General features: G+C 38.0%; 1 protein-coding gene across 1 annotated transcript in view; it reads left to right on the top strand.

Annotated features, from left to right (window-relative positions):
- The window catches only part of ERP44 (endoplasmic reticulum protein 44), a 48,550-nt gene that overhangs the window by 2,315 nt on the left and 30,124 nt on the right, over positions 1-16,111 (top strand). The gene's annotated exons all lie outside the window — the stretch shown is intronic.

Here is a 16,111-nt window from a genome sequence, read left to right as displayed (position 1 = left end):
TAGTGCTACATCAGTGGTTCATAAGACGGCACATACAGTGATATGTAGCTGCAAAACCAGCTTACTAAGCTGGTCTTGTTTAGTAGTAGCAATGCAGTTATCAGGAATTCTTTTCTGGACTTTTGGATAAGCATATTTCTTTTCCAGATGGGAATTTAATATGCTGCAAAAAGAAGAAAATATACAATGTCAAATCAAAAGGAATTCTCTTGTCTAAAGTTTGACAGTAGGAGATCACTGCAGTTGTAGAGGGCTTTGTGTCTCATGCTAGTATTCTTCTTCCCTGGTGTCACTGAAGTTTGGGTTGACATGAGGGAGATTGCATTGCAAAGGGATACCTGCAGTCCCAGCACAACTCTTTGCCCTTCCAGCTTTTCAGCATTGTAATGGGCTGCTGGGAGTTGAAAGGAAACTGGAGAGAGGACAGAGGAGGTCAGACGACCTCTGCCTCAAGAGCTGAGTGGAGAGGTGAGCAGTGCACAGCACAGACTGCAGAGGGACTTGTACAGCTGTTTGCAAGACCGGAACAAGACATGCATAGTAATGTCATGGGGGCCCTTGGAGAGTGAGATGTTTCTGCCTTGTTGGTATGTTGCTTAATACTGGGCAGGACAGATCTTTAAGATGAATCCAAGACAGAGGAATAAATGCTGATGGGAGAGTGGCTCATCACATTCTCCCCTAAGGCAAGGTGTGGCTCTTTGGCTTTGCTCCATCCAGTCATTCTGTATGTTTGCCTGTATCGCAGTTGGATATGCTTTGCCTTTAAAGAAAATTCTAGAACAAGACACTATTGCACATGCTTCTTCTGCATGTGTTTGAGAGGCACTTGTATTGCTCAGTGCTTCCCTGGGAGGCTCACGCACATTCCCCTGAGCAAAAGCTGTGACTGGAGGAAACCACCAACGGATAGTGAGGGAAATGAAGAGGGAAGTTCCTAACTGGAAAAAATACTGTAGGGTAATATTTTTGTTTCTTGTTTTACTGCCACTGCCTTTCATATCTTGATAATATGACACCAAGTACCCAAATAATGAAAGCAAAATGAAATAAAATTATTTTTTAACTTAGTGTTAAACATGTAGTAAGTTGCCCAAGGAGAAGTTGAACTCTGTAAATTTTATGTCTAGAGCATATATCTGTGCATTTGCCTCTCTCTGCATTTGTATTAGAAAACTAATTTTGTAATTGAGACTGCTGTTCAAAATACTATATTCTCAATACGAGCATGAGTCAGAAATTGTAATTACAGGCAAAATTTAGACCACTGAGCCTTATACAATGAAATGAGTTCCCTTCAAGAGTAGCACAGGACTTCTGAGTTGTCCGTCATCTGTCATTATTTCTGAATGAAATAGCAGGCAAGTGAGGAGCATTCCCCTTTGGAGAAGGGAAGCAGAGGAGTCTTGAATTCCTGTGAAGACATCTTGTATTCTTCATGCTATGCCAGGCAAGTTTCCTGTTTGGAGTGCTCAGGAGGGAAGAGAGAAGAAACTGAACCGTTTCTTGGAACAGAAGACTTGAACAATGCTGGAAAATGTATAAATGAGTTATTGACACTAAGATCTCAGATTCTGTTCCTAGTCGCTGTGACACTCCTTGCGTTTTCTTTTGATATCCTAACTGTTCACCTCCATAATCTGCTTTGGTTTTTAGCAAGAGATTGGCCCTTATATTGCTTTCTCAAGAAAGCAGAGTTACCACCTTCTATATGTTTTAATCAAACCTATTTCATTTGAAAGACTTCAGGATTATATGCTGCTGTCCAGGAGAACCAATTTTTCACCTTGCAGACTCTTGTGTAAGCCTCACTTGTATAGCTTCCAGATACTTCATTTGCTTAAGGGGAGGGAATTGTCTCATGCATAAGGCAAGTGTACAAATATGCTGTAAATTTTATACCAGACCTTCTTCAAAACCTCTTCAGGAGAGTCTAGAGATAATTCAGAAACAAGTGCTTTAATAATGATTTAAGTGGGTTTGGATGCATTAGCATTAACTCGTTCATTATTCCCCCCATCCCATTTGAGAGTGAGTTCTCTGGTGATCTAGAGGAGGAAACGCAGGAACATTTGGGGATGTAAGCAGAAACAATACCGAGTATAGAGATCAGAGCCTAAGGAATATTCTTCCAAAACTCCAAACTGGAGAAAGCTCCTGGAGAAGTAGAGGAGGAGAGGTGTGTTACAGAGAATTAAAAAAAGAAGTGAAATCAAATTTCCTTTTGAGAGTTCTGCCTTTGCCCTTCTTTTCTCCCTGACATGTCTTCATCAGGAGCATCCTAACCATCGGAAGAAACACGTGCAATTTTCTTTTCCAAAACTGTTAGTAATGTCAAGTGCTCATATAGTCTAATTAAAAAAAAGTTCATAGATAAGATTTTAGAAGTTTGAATAGCTTTAATTTTATTTTCAAATTCACTGTCTCTTAGGTATTTCTTTTTACTTTGTTGAGAGTTATTCTGTAAAGTTATTGCTATACTATAACATTACCTCTGAATGGTTTTTTCACTGCTGGTTGAGGATGCTGTGTTTTTCCAAACCAGCTGTAGCACTGTTTCCACATTTACTCATGCTTTGGTAAAAACACCTTACAAAAAAGCAACAAGGCGTATTGGAAAAGAATTCTGTAATTTTCTTATTTTTATATATGCTACTACTGAGAAACTGACTACCCTGATAATACACCCTTTATAGCTAAGAGCCATTCATGCCATTAAAACATGTGCAAAGTTACAGTACTGTGTCTTTCAAATAAACACCTGTGACTTGGAGCTTCTTCTAAGTGAAGAAAGTGAGTAAACCAAAACCTGGAAGCTCCTTCACATGCATACACAGAGACCTTTAATGGTAGTGATCCACAAGATTTACTCTATGGGTGATGATAGGACATAAAAATGTCCCCTACAGTGGCAGTAAGCAAAATGCAAAGTGCAGTGATCTGTATCTTAAACCATATAGTGGTTGGAATGGTGAAAGCATGGAAGACAGAACATCGCACATTGTTACCTAAAGGCAGATGCTCTGGGCATACTTTCAGCAAATAACTGGTAATCATATATGCAGCACAAGGTTTCTGCTGAACACAGTAAATCTCTTTTTCATCTATTGTTATTATGGTAAATGTTCTAGGTTTCTTCCCTCTCTTGTTTCTTGACCTATGTCTGGCTTTAGCAAGAAAGCTTTGATGGAGAGGAGTATTAAGAGTCTCACTGTGTTTACCTGATAGGATCAAGTTGTAGAGTTCTGTTTTTTTTAATTGTCACTGGAGGTTTGATCATTAAATTTTAAAGGACTTCTTAAAGTCATCTGGTATTACTCTCTGCTCAGTGCAAGACTAACTTGGATGGAATTGCTCAGGTTTTTTTCCAGTTGTCTTATAGAACTCCAAGGATGGAGGTTCTGCAACTTCTCTGGTCACCTGTTTTGGTGTTGAATGAAAACTTTGTTGCAAGTTTTCTTTGAAAAGTCTGTCTGAAGGTGTGGATTGTATATGTTGTCTCTTGTCCTATCACTGCATCTTTGGGAAGATAACTTCTCTATAACCTCTGATTAGGTCGCTGGTAGCAGCAGTAATAACTTTCCCTTAAGGGTGAACAAATGCAGCTGTCTCACCCTCTCCTTGTATACCCTGATCTCCAGTCACTACTCACTTCATAGCCATCTGCTGGGCTTCACTTCCATATGTTAATGTCTTGTACAGCTGGTCCCAAAGCTGGGCAGAATCCTCCAGATGTGCTCACACAAGTGCCAGATGAAAGGAAAGAATCACTTCCCGTGGTCTTCTGGATACACTTTTGCTAACACAGCCCAGTGTGTGGTTGTCTCTGATGCAAGGTCATGCTTCTGACTCCTGTTCAACTTGCTCCCTGAGACCTTTTCTGCAAAGCTGTTTTCCATCTGGTTGGCTCCCAGCCTGTTATTCCAACAGAGATACAGGACTTTGCCTTTGTGGAACTTTGCAAGGTTTCTGTCAGGCCACTTTTCCAGCCATTTGAGGTGTCTGAATAGCAGATATTCCCTCTAGCTTATAAAGCACTTCACCCAGTTTCTGTATCCTCAGGGAACTGCTGAGAAGGCACTCTGTTCCATCTTTCTGGTCATTACTACAGACAAATCTTAAACCCAGTATTGATCTGGAGAAATTTTCTTAGAGGCCACTTGGACATGGTATCTTTGGTTACAGCCCTTTGAGCTCAGCAGTTCAATTGCTGTGTCACTCACTTCATAGTTCACTTACGCAGTGCATGCATCAACAATTTAGGTCTAAGGATCCTTTGAAGTGCTGTGTTAGAAGCTTGCTAAAGTCAAGGCAAACAACGTCCAGTACTCTTTCCTTGTTTACAGAGCTAAATGTCTTGCCACAGAAAACAGATTGATGTACTTATTCCAAATATATGCTGGATGGATGTGGCTTCTGGAAAGGAAATTTTTTTCCATAATTGTCCTGGTGACCCAGAGAAAAACCCATTTGGTCTGGTTCTGTGTCTCTGAATATGTCCCAGTTGCTGAAGAGCTTTCTAACTTGGTCTTCTACTCATGTGAGTAATGCTTCTTTTCTCTGGAACTCTGCTATGGGCTCAGACACCATCAGTATAAAATCAGCCAAAGACAACATTGAGTGTCCAAGCCTTTTCTGTGTACTTTGTCTCTGTGTCCCCTGCTAGCTAAGCAGCAACCTACAGTTTTCTTACTCATCCTCTCTTCCTTTTGTTGCCAGCTTACCTTAACATCCTTCTCTCAACTCCAGCTGAGCTTGGACTGCTGCCACCTCAAGCAGTGTTTCTCTGTTCCTACCAAGTATTTTTCTTACCTCTACCTTCTGTCTGCTCCCTCTTTTTTTTTTTTTTTTTTTTTTTTTTTTTTTTTTTTTAACTCATCCAGAAATTCTGTGTTAACCTATGCAAGTCTTCTGCCCTACCAACTTTCTGCCCTGTAAAGTGGATTAGTTTTGAGCTCTGAAGTTCTCCTTGAGGCTCTTGTGGGCCCTTTTGGCTTTCTGAGCCATGTTTCATGAGTGAACTGAATTAAGACTCAAGTGCCTTCAGGATTTGTCACTTGATTCAATGGTCCTGTGAGGTTCATATTCTTAGGTAAACAATAAATAGTGTAGTAGATTATAGATGGGATTTAATGTGAGCCCCAGTCATATATGTAAAATTTGCATTAGCAATGAAGTGAAACACAGGAGGTCCAGAGTCTTGTTTCCTGGAAGATGTAAGTTTAGACATTTTATATTGTCAGAGTCTCCCAGCTGCTTCACTTTGGGACCAAAATGAAGGATATGTTAATTCGCAGAGAGATTTCAGGTGTGTTGTTTGCTACATTGTTTCAAAGTGAGATACTTCTCTGTGGCTTGGATTTCTTTTATGATTGAAACTTTGTATCCTAAATGATGTTCGGGAAACAGAAACCTGAGTAGAATGTAGAACTCTAGAAATGGAGTATAGTAAATGACCTGGTTCCTTGGCATGCTTTTTTGCAGCCAGCCTGTCTTCTGTCTTGTTTGGCATCAGTGATTCTTGCCTGCTTCTTGTGTGTTTCATTGAGGTGCATCCAAAAAAAATGAATGTCTGCAAGGGTTTTTTGGGTTTTATTTTCATAGATTTGTGAAAATGAGAGAAGAAGAGCAGTCTAATCTCTGTTGTAAAATAACTGGCAGTAAAGCCTATATTTTGTCTCCAACTGGATTCGTGTGGCAATTGGGCATAAACACAGAGAGAACTTGTTCATTAGGAACTCTGCAAGGAAGTATTTTGAAAGGCAAGGAATAGGTGCCTGTTCCAATGGTCTGGAAAAAGCAAACAACATCTGTGATAGTGTTTTGCTGTTTCCCATAGCTGTCGTGATTATGAAGTGATGATATAATTAACTTTCTCAAAAGCTGCACAAAGGGAAAGCTTTTCAGTGATGTATCCATATTTGTAATCCCAAGAAAAGCTTTTTGTTCCTTTAGTCAGTCTATCACTTCTGACTCTCGTAATTTACTGAAATCCCCTTTCTTAACTCTTGCTAGAAACACTTAGTTCCTAGATTCTTTGCCAGTCATACAAATGATGAATTTTCATAAACGTGTGTATGAAACAACTTTTTTCTTTTTTTCCTTCTCCCTGTTGAGTGAATTCACTTGGGATTTTGGACACAATAACTGAAAGACAAATTGGTTGCTTCACAAAGGTAATTAAGACAGTATGTGGTGCAGGGGGTGAACAGTTAGGGGTTCTTTCCTACTTATGATCCATTAATTAGTGAAGGGAGCTCAGCGAGTGTTTGGGCCTCTCAGGAATTACCTTTGAATGGCATTTAAATCTGCTTTGGCTAAAAAGGTATAACTTATAATTGAAGGGGGAAAGGACTTTTTAGAATTTTCTTGTGTCAACATAGGCCAGCAGAATTTGCTAAACCTATGCAAATGTCTACATATAATAGACGTCGCTGAGGACTTCGGTAACAGTTTTGGTTGCAGCAGACTTCCCTGTTGAGAGCAGTAAGATTGCTACATGAAGTTAGTTGATTGCAGAGCCAGGGTGTCTGAAACTTGCTCCCAGTTCAACACTGCACCATGTTAGTGTAGTCATACTATTTTTAGGACCAGTCTGGAATACTTGCTTGGATGTTTTTGTGGGAGTCAGCTTGAAACTGGCAGGTCTAATGTTCCTTGAAGAGAAGTAGACCAATTTCTGTATGATTTTCTTTTGTGCATTTCAAAATATGTGTGGTATGTGTCCAGTTGTCTGCAGTATTTATTCTTCTGCTGTTCAGAGTTATCCAGGATAAATTGACTGCATATGTGCAGGACCTTAGCAGCTGTTTAGGGCAGAAACAAAATAGGTCTTACACAGCCTGAAATTAGCCTCTCATTCTTCAAGGTACATGCAGCTGTGGTCCCAAGGGTGAATTTTTCTCTTCAGGTTCAGGTGGCATTGCTTTAATCAGTGCTCTTTCCTAGAAGATAAGCCAATGGATTGATTTGTAAAAAGATATCTTTTTTTTTTTTACCTCCTCATTTGAATTGGGAGATTTTTCCAATGCCAACTTGTCAATTAGAATGCAGCTGTGGAGTAGTATTTCTATTACACAGAATCACCGCTTATTTGGAAAGATCTTTTCCATTATCCACTCATATGTCATTTTAAGGTAGCAAATAATAAATGCTAGCCTAAAAATTGTTTGCTAGAGACAAGCTAATGGATGTCCCAACAGCTTTAATATGCTATGATTGGCAGTTTACATGTGTATAGTGGAAGTTTGTGGAGTGTGCATCACAATTATGCCTGGAATGAAGAAAATAAAATAACCAAACTAATGTAAGTTCAGATTATGTTTTAAGTGGACTTATTCTAAAGTTCAGAGTTCTGATGTTAAGGGAATGATAAACAGAGATCATCAAAATGCCATTGTATTTTAGAAAGCTTGTAATTTTGACATTCTGAGGTGTTCCTCATTTTGATTTCTCAGAAAAAGAGGGAAGAGCAACAACACTGGACTGAATCTCAGTGGTTTTAACGTGTGGGCAAACTTTTCATACTACGAATGGCTGCATCACAAATTACTGTAGCAGTCTTTTGATAGCAGTGCAAACAAAATCTTAGCCTCTTGCTGCAGTATTAACAGGTAATTTGAGGAAAAGTGGCATCTCAATCATGCTGAAGGAAAAACAAAATCTATAGCACAAGGAGATAGTGGTACTGGAAGTACTAGTGCTGAAAGCTTGAGATCTGAGGTTAGGAAAAGGGGTGGTTACATGTGGGTTTGTTGTGGTGGAGATTGCAGAGAATAACATGACTGTGTAATAGTAAAAGTGGAAGAGGGTCAGAATTTAACTTGAGCTGCTAATTGCCTCAGAATCATCACTACGTTTGCTGCTGCTTTGCTCCTCTGCTCCATTGTTTAGTTGTTGTTTAGTTCTAACCATCATCGCCTTCAGCATCAAATAAGGCTGAGCTGAATCACAATGGCTGTGATTCTGTGCTTTCAAAAGGATTTTGTTATTCAGAAGTACAAACAAACAGCTGCACTAAGGTAAATGGTACAATTTAAACACTGTTATTGGAAACTGGCTTGTCCACTTATATTCCCTTTAGACTTCCCTTATATTCCATTTAGAGTCCAGGTTGAAACCAGTATGTTTTGCATCCCTTTGGATGAACTAGATGAGGAGAATGACCCAGCTGTATTTTTCATTTAGGTATTTTGTTTGTCTGTTTGTTGCTTTTACTACCTTTTTTTTACTCTTAACCTAGCTGCATGGTTTAGAGAAGTGTTGGTCCAATGTGGGTATTTTTCTTATGGAGGGCTAGATGCTGTGTGTTTATTGGCATTTGAGCAGTTGGTTTCAGTAATTCATACGCACTCTTAAAACAAGTTCCATCTGAAAGGTAAAACTGAACAGGTTTGTCTTTGCTTTAAGTTCCCACCTTTCTTGCTAAGGCAAAGATACGGAGAACTTGATGTTTTGGAGAAGAAGGGTAGAAATGTGTTCAGTATTGCAACTAGATTGTGTCATTAATGAAAAGCTAAGCAGCTAGAAGTGCATAGGTGTTGAAGTTGATCATTTCACTTTAAAAAAAGTTGGTTTTGTCTTATTGAAGAATAAACTCAATATGTAGTAAAATTTGTCAAAATAGAAATTGTGTTTATTTTTAAAGCAGTAGAATCTGTTCAGGGAGCAAGGATAGAAAATTCAGTTATCCACTAATATGTTCAATCTTTCAAATTATTCCAAGGTAGCAAACATTAATGTGACATAAGAAATATGGTTTCTTATGGAAACACTACATCTACTTTTGGTTTCTTCCTCTAAGATTATGCTTTGAAGGTGAGATTCTGAATTCCATGGCCACTCCTCCCACAGAAGGATGTAAAAGTTTTTATTCTATTTTAATATGCATTTTCATCACCAGTCCAAGAATGAACAAAACATAAATACATTTGTATTATTAAAAAAAAAAAAAAAAAAAAAGCTAATTTCTTAGCCTTGTGTAAAAACTACAATAAAGAGCACAGGAAAGCCTGTAGATTATAGTGAATAACAGGGTAGTGTGTTGCTTTCTATAATGAGGAATGGAGTTAAAAGTACACAGTCTCCAAGATTTAAACTGTCTACAACAAATTTTTTGGTAGTGGGTTTTATGTTTAATTGCAGTGGCCAAAATAGAACAGGGTCTTTTTCCTTGATTTAGTGAAAAGGGACAGCAAACTATTCTGCTCTGCCAGCCTTACCAAAGTCTTGACAAGGCCAATCTGCCCTTTATTTCATATTGCTGGATCATGCTTTAACAAGCTGAGGATGTTAAGGGTGCTGGCTTTCATACATAACAACAGCTGCTTAATTTGTGCTAATCATTTTGGAGATTGCATTTGTATTTTTTATGTGTTACTCCTGCTTGAAAGTGTATCCTTGTGTTGTTGCCAAATAATCAAAGCAGTTGGCAAAATGGAAAAGAAAGAGTTATCAGAACATGAGGTGTTTTTTCCTAAAAGGCTGCACAAATGTGACCTTTTTTGTTCAGGGGAATTCTAGCTACTTGTTTCAGAGAAGCAGCTTGGTAAATAAAATATCTAAAAATTCAGAGTTTTCAGTAGTTTCCTGGGGAGCTGAATTCATAGCTTTAAATCTGCGAAATAGGCTTTAAGATAGATGCCTAGTTGTAGAGATGTGGAGCACTCTGAACATTATCCACAAATTAATACAGATGTTCAAACATCTGTTTACATCTTTTGAAGGTGTATGTACTGGTTTCTCTCTGTGTGGATGTATAAGGCAAGGAAAGCATTGGATCATAACCCTGACTGGAGATTATTCTTTTCCTTAAAGGCCAAGAGAAATAACTGAAAGCTGGAAATAAATTACAGGTCTTATCTCTGTGACATTTTTTTAGACACGCCTCATGTCATTTTTTTGAGTCCTTGCTTAAACATTTCTGTAAAAGACCACGATCCATAGGTTTGTGCCCAGAGACTTAAGCTTTAGAATTGTGTTTGAGTGCATGGTTCTGCTACTAATAGTTTTGTGGAAGAAAATGCAATGCATTGGACTGCATGTTGTGGTTATGGTGTTTAATTAATATCTCTGCAATGGACTTTTTGAATGAACATCTTGCGTCTTCTAATGATAGTTCACAAACTGTTGAGATGTTAACTTATCCATTTTTCTGGAAATCCTTGGTGCTGTGGTATCAGGCCATTGAGAGATCTCTGCAGCTGTGAACCGTTCCCAGTCAAACAGGACAATCCTTCAACTCCTTTGCTTGTGTGTTAAGTTCAGTTTTAGGAACCATTAGCTGAAAGATCTTTTTCCTAATTTGGCATGTCAAATCAATATAATTTGGATTTTCAAAGATAGCGTTGTGAATTTCTCTGTTTCTAGTATTTTCATTTAAAAATAATTTTTTCAGTACTTCTAAGATATGCAGCTACTCCAAATATTTCTTCCACACACTTAAAATCAGAGCAGATAACAAGATATGTGGAAGACAAAAAACTGTGTGACTCCTTTTTCATATGATGGTCTCTACTCTGCTGTTAGCTTAGTGCAGTTACAGCACTGTTTGGCTAAAACAGTGTAAAAGTGAACTGTCTATCAAGGCTGAAGAAGTAAGTTTACTTTTCTAATTATATATTATCCATATTTCTGTTTAGTAAGATTTTTTTTCTCTGTTTTCCTGAACATTAGTAACTGCAATCTTTAAATCTGTTTTAAGGAGCTTATTTTGAGCATTTTAAATTTTCCTGACTAAATTTAAGATATGACTCTTAAATGAAAAATTATAAGAAAATTATTTCTTGTTACCCATTTAAAAATTGCTCTGAAAACTTGAATGTAATTGAGAAAGGATCATTAGTTAATGTTTTGAACTAATAGATCTTTGTCTCATAGTCTTATCATGAAAGCAGCTTGCATTACCAATAAAAATCTTGCATATTCACCAGGGATGGCAGCAGTCAGTCTAAGTGATGAAAATATTTGGGCACTGTCTGAAATCAAGTGGTGACAAGTAAGAGTTGAACTGTTCTCACTGAGAGGGTGAATAATATTATTTTTTATTTTCCCTCAGCATTCTCTATTTACTGTTACCTCTCTCTGCTCTGAACTTTGTGGTTCATTATAGGGCTTCTGGGAATGCCGCCAGCAAGATGTTCCTGATTGATGGTTCTGAAGCCAAAATTCAGGGGCTCTTACAATGTCTAGCCAGCTTTGGCATTGCTGTCTTCTGGGATTGCTTTCAATTTGTATCATCCTACAGCAGGCTGTAAACCCGTCTGCTTCCTGTTGTCCAGGAGTTTAATGCAGACCTTAGAGCAGCAGCAGATCAGCAGCATGCATAAAAAAGAGGTACTCAGGGACTGACAGTCAGCAGCAGGGTCCTGGGGGGCTTGGACTTCAGGTAGTTACTTCAACATGCCAAATATGGATTAGGTGTGGGCTAGAACTGGATGCCAAATGTAAAATGATTTTGTGTTAGGGGAGAAAGATGGTTTAGTTGTATGCCTTTAGCATTTCCCAGCAGGAGGAAAAGGTAAATGAAAAGTTTAGCAGGTGAAAATGAAGGCTGTTCTTGTTGATTGCTTTGCAGGTGTAGTACTAATTAGAAATCATAATGCTCCATGAATACATTTTCTATATTCTACAGATAGTTTGCTTTGGAAATGAGGACCTCTGCTTCATTATATACATTAAAAAATAAAGGGGCAAAGAACTAGAATGCAACAGACCTGGGTTCTTTTTTCCTTTTCTTTCAATTTTAAGGTTATGCACATTTAAACTGTTAAAATCTTCTGCAAGAAAGTGGCATGTAAAGTATAATACACTTGAAAAAGAAATACCATTAAACTATAGGTCTGTCTCTCCTTTCCAGTTAGCAATTAAAGAACTAACAACACTAACTGGTGCTGGTAAAATGTTGATAAAAGGTTGATCTAAATCTCTTGAGTAATCAGCAGGCTTTATTAATTGGATGTGTAGAATGGCAATTGAACAGCAATACTGTCAGTAGAAGGTGCGTTGAAACTGGATGTGCTTTTATTTCGTCTTTGGGAAAGTGGTGTGAAACCTGGCAGAGGTTCAGTGTTGGGTATGAGTTGAATAGGTTCTGTCCAGGCATTTTGTTTTGCATAAGGTTACTTGTGTGGCATTGCATGGTGCACCATTGGCATTGTATGGGAGGATCATAGTGACTTTCCAGCAGTGCTTTGAGGTCTTTCATTGCAAACAATCAGAATAAATCTCAGCTAATTCATAGTTACTCCTCAGAAGTGACTGGTACTGGCTCCCTAAGCTATTGGCTAACTTAAAGTGAGGACCAAATCTTGAACAGAAACACTAAGATTGCTGTACTAATTAAACTTCCTAGTAAAAGCATGACCACTGTTATCTTCAGAAACTCCCAGGAACCTGAGCCATGATGTTCCTGCTTTATTTGACAGTATTTTTGAGGACCGGAAGAATAAAAGTGTATGTCACCACCTCTTCTTCCCTCCCACCATATGACCTAAATTTTATCTTTCTGAAAACATTGTTCAGTTCCTGATTTTTCCCCACAGCAATGTATTCTGTAAGTGCATAAAGCTTTCTGCATTTGCTTGTTTCAGTCTACATTTGTTTTGTCATTTTTCAGTAGTGTCAAATGGTTGTGAGTAGATTATAAACATCTTAATCTAACTTGAGCAGCTTCACTCAAGTATTTAATGTATTATATTCTACTCTATTTTTAAAAATCTTTTTATTTCATAGCTACTTAGTTTTACCTTCAGATTTTCAGTTTGAATATTTAAAAAATAGAAATATAAAAAATACTTAATTTTATCCAGTGTAAGTGCAGAAAGTTGAGTTATTTTTGGGTGCACTTAAGTAACCAGTTTTCCTTTTGAATTATTTTTTCAAGATGCTTTCTTCAATGAGTTTGTAGCTATCTTGTAATGCCAGTTTGATTTTTTTTTTTACTTCAGTTATAAATATGAACCATCATCCATATGTCCTGCTATGAGCAGTGGAATGCAAAGTTTGCATTTAAAAGTGAAAAATTTCTTAGCCAGTATGTTTTTCAGAACTTATGTTCAATACCTATTATAAAGTGTATAGCTGATATTTAGAAATTATTTCCTCAAAAATATCTTTTCTTCTTATGAGTATGAAGCACAGACCTCAAAAAAGGTCAGAAAATATTCTCAAAACAGTGTAGCTTCTTAGGAATTTAAATACAAATTTGTATTCCTTTATGATAAATATTAATACTAGTAATATCATAATCCCTCTTTATCCCATGGGACAGCAAGATTACTGGGTCAAAAGGAGGTGTTTTCTTCCTTACAGGCATTATACCTTAATGAAAGCTTCAGCTGGAGTGTGTAGTGCATATTTATTGGCATTTCTTCAAGGAATGCTTTTTTTTCTGTGAGTCTGTCTACTTATTATTAAAAGTTTGGCACCCACAATTATTTAGTCAGTATAAAATGTTTGAGAACATGATTATGAATATATTTGACAAAACAGAGATTTTCATACTTCTAGTGGGAAAAGTATTTCAATTATCTCAGATTTTGTGCAACTTTTCTTAGTCTCGGTGTTTTTCCACTACTGTAATACGAAGGGACAATAGGGTATATGGTTAATTTGTTTTTCACCTTCAATACATGAAGATGTTTGGAATATTTGTTTTGGTGTTAATGTCTTAGTACATGCAGCTTGCACCACATTTCCACAGTAAGAGTTGAGAAAGCAATCACAAAATTTATTTGTGCTATGAAGAAGTATTAGTTTTAATTCCTCTGTTCTGCACATAGCACAGTCTAGAAGAGGATCTCATCAGTTAGTAAGTCCTGTGCTTTCATGGTGCACTTAAATATTTGCATTGCAAGTTAAATGTGTTTTAAGTGTATTGTGGCAATCTACAAATATGACTACAGTTCCTGATCCATTGAAGTATATCTGCTAAGTAACATAGCCTATTTCTTGACTGCAAACAACATGCTTATCTATGTTATATTTAATTTATGTGCAACTTAGCCTATTAGATAAGATTTGTCTTGCTGCTGGAAAGTTATACTAGAAAAAACCAGGAGGGTTTAAGAAATTGTTATCTTAACCATTTAGTTTGTTTAGACAATATGAAGTGCTACTGCTGAGCTTCTGTGAAAATAGTTACACCAAGACCTACAGTGGAAATTCTTTTCAAGTGTGAATGGTAATGCAGAGCTTGTGTGCAGCAACTGAAAAGTTCCTGCTTTCTAGAGGCTTATGTGGATTTTCTCTGTAAACAAACCTTGTCCAAGATTACAAGCAGGTTAAGTCTGTGGTCTTCAGGGTGATCAGAGGTTCTTGAGGCCTTGCAAGGCAGCTAAAGCCTTAGAACATTGAATTTGCAAAGTCACCTTCAGTAGGATCAGATGATGGCCAAGAAAATTATTGTTGAAATACCCTATCCATTATTGTCTAGAGCAATATTTCAGCTGTTATTGTTAATTGTAGTTACTGCTTCAATTGTACTCAAGTTAGGTCAAACCTAACATTTGCAACAAAGCAGCACGTGCATAAAAATGAACCTGTGCTAGCACATGCTGACCTGACCTGACTCACTACAAACATAACTTCTAGTACCAGAACCTCCCCCCAGCAACACCATGGAAGCTGTCATCCCCTGCACCACCCAGGGGGTGTTGGGGAGGTGTCTGCACTAATGGTTGCCATCAGTTGTTACTTCTCTGGGTATAATATGGCTGGTGTGATCTGGGTCCATGCAGGTAGCTTCTCACTCCAAAGGCAGAGTCCTACCTTCTTGCTGCTCACTAGTCAGCAATGCCAGCATCTTCAGAGGAATTCCCTGAGCACTGGCCTTCTGGAACTTGTGCATTGCATAGCTTGCTTAATCAGATTTTTGGCAGATTGTGTTGTTACGCTGCCTGTTTCATCTCTGGACCTCACAGCTCAGTTTGTTTCTCTACAGTCGTCATAGAGCCACAGTTTAGACACTTGTCTCAAGCAGTTGAAGTGCCACAGGAAGAGTGTGCAAACTCCACCACAAATCTTAGGTTTGCATTTAAGAATGGTATCTTATTCAACTACCAAGAGAGGAGCACTGGTACGTATTTTGTATTCCAATAGTTGATGTGTTTTCAGCCTGTAGTGCAAGATAAGAGTTATATGCTACCCAAGGGCCTCCATATGGGAAATACGGAAGGATCACTATCTTCACTGGGAAGTGATTAGTGATCCACAAATCAGAAAGAATTGAAAATGATTGATTGCTGCAAATCTCACCTGTGTGTGATTTACAGTCATAGTTTTAGAGCTGTTAACAGTCTCTCACTGCAGAAGTTTCCTACCATTTTTGAAGCTGATCTTAAGGAAAGCTGGGATCCAGTTTGGTGATTTTTTTTCAATCAAATATTTCATATACACTTGTTATAAATGTTATGAAATTTGGTGTGTGACATTTTTGATAAATTGTAAACAGTGTCAAAGGCAGGTATATCCTGGAGGCTTGTTCTTTGTAGTCATGGTCCTACTATAGGTTCAGGATAGGTCTCAAGCTCTTCCATAAATGCAGAGAACCTTATATCACTGGTTCCTGCTATACAGCTGCTCTGTGTGGTTTTATTTGGATGGTCTTTATGCTTTTAGCTGTGTTTTTCCTTGGTGCCTCTTGAGCCATAGGCAAATATTCTTTGCACCTCAAGGGGTAAATAAGTCTCTGGGAATATCAATAGCATGTATGTTGTGTGCTGCCACGTCTCATTGCGGGGTGTCTCTGTGAATCTCTGTCTCTGCCCAACTCCTTGACCTGTGCAATCCTCTCAGTTCTCTTCCAAAAACCTTCCTTTTCCTTTGCTGTTACCTCTGTCTGAGGAACCATACATCAATTGAAACCATGAAGGCATCAGAGCAGAGCATCTGGTCCAAGCCCTGACTGTGCTTAGAGAAGTGATGACTTTCTGACTGGCTTACTCAGGATGGAAACATTCATGTCCCAGACAAGAATCTATATTATCCTACTCAAACATTTGCATGCTTGTCTCTCTCAAAGCAAAAATAAATTGTAATTCATTGATGTCTCTCTCACCTGGGATAGAACTCTACCTTCTGTTTCTTCAACTGCATTTTAGAAAAAAAAGAT

Source organism: Anomalospiza imberbis, chromosome 1 (genome assembly GCF_031753505.1).
Source record: "Anomalospiza imberbis isolate Cuckoo-Finch-1a 21T00152 chromosome 1, ASM3175350v1, whole genome shotgun sequence".
Taxonomy (NCBI): Eukaryota; Metazoa; Chordata; class Aves; order Passeriformes; family Viduidae; genus Anomalospiza; species Anomalospiza imberbis.
This window is presented reverse-complemented; position numbering and strand designations above follow the sequence as displayed.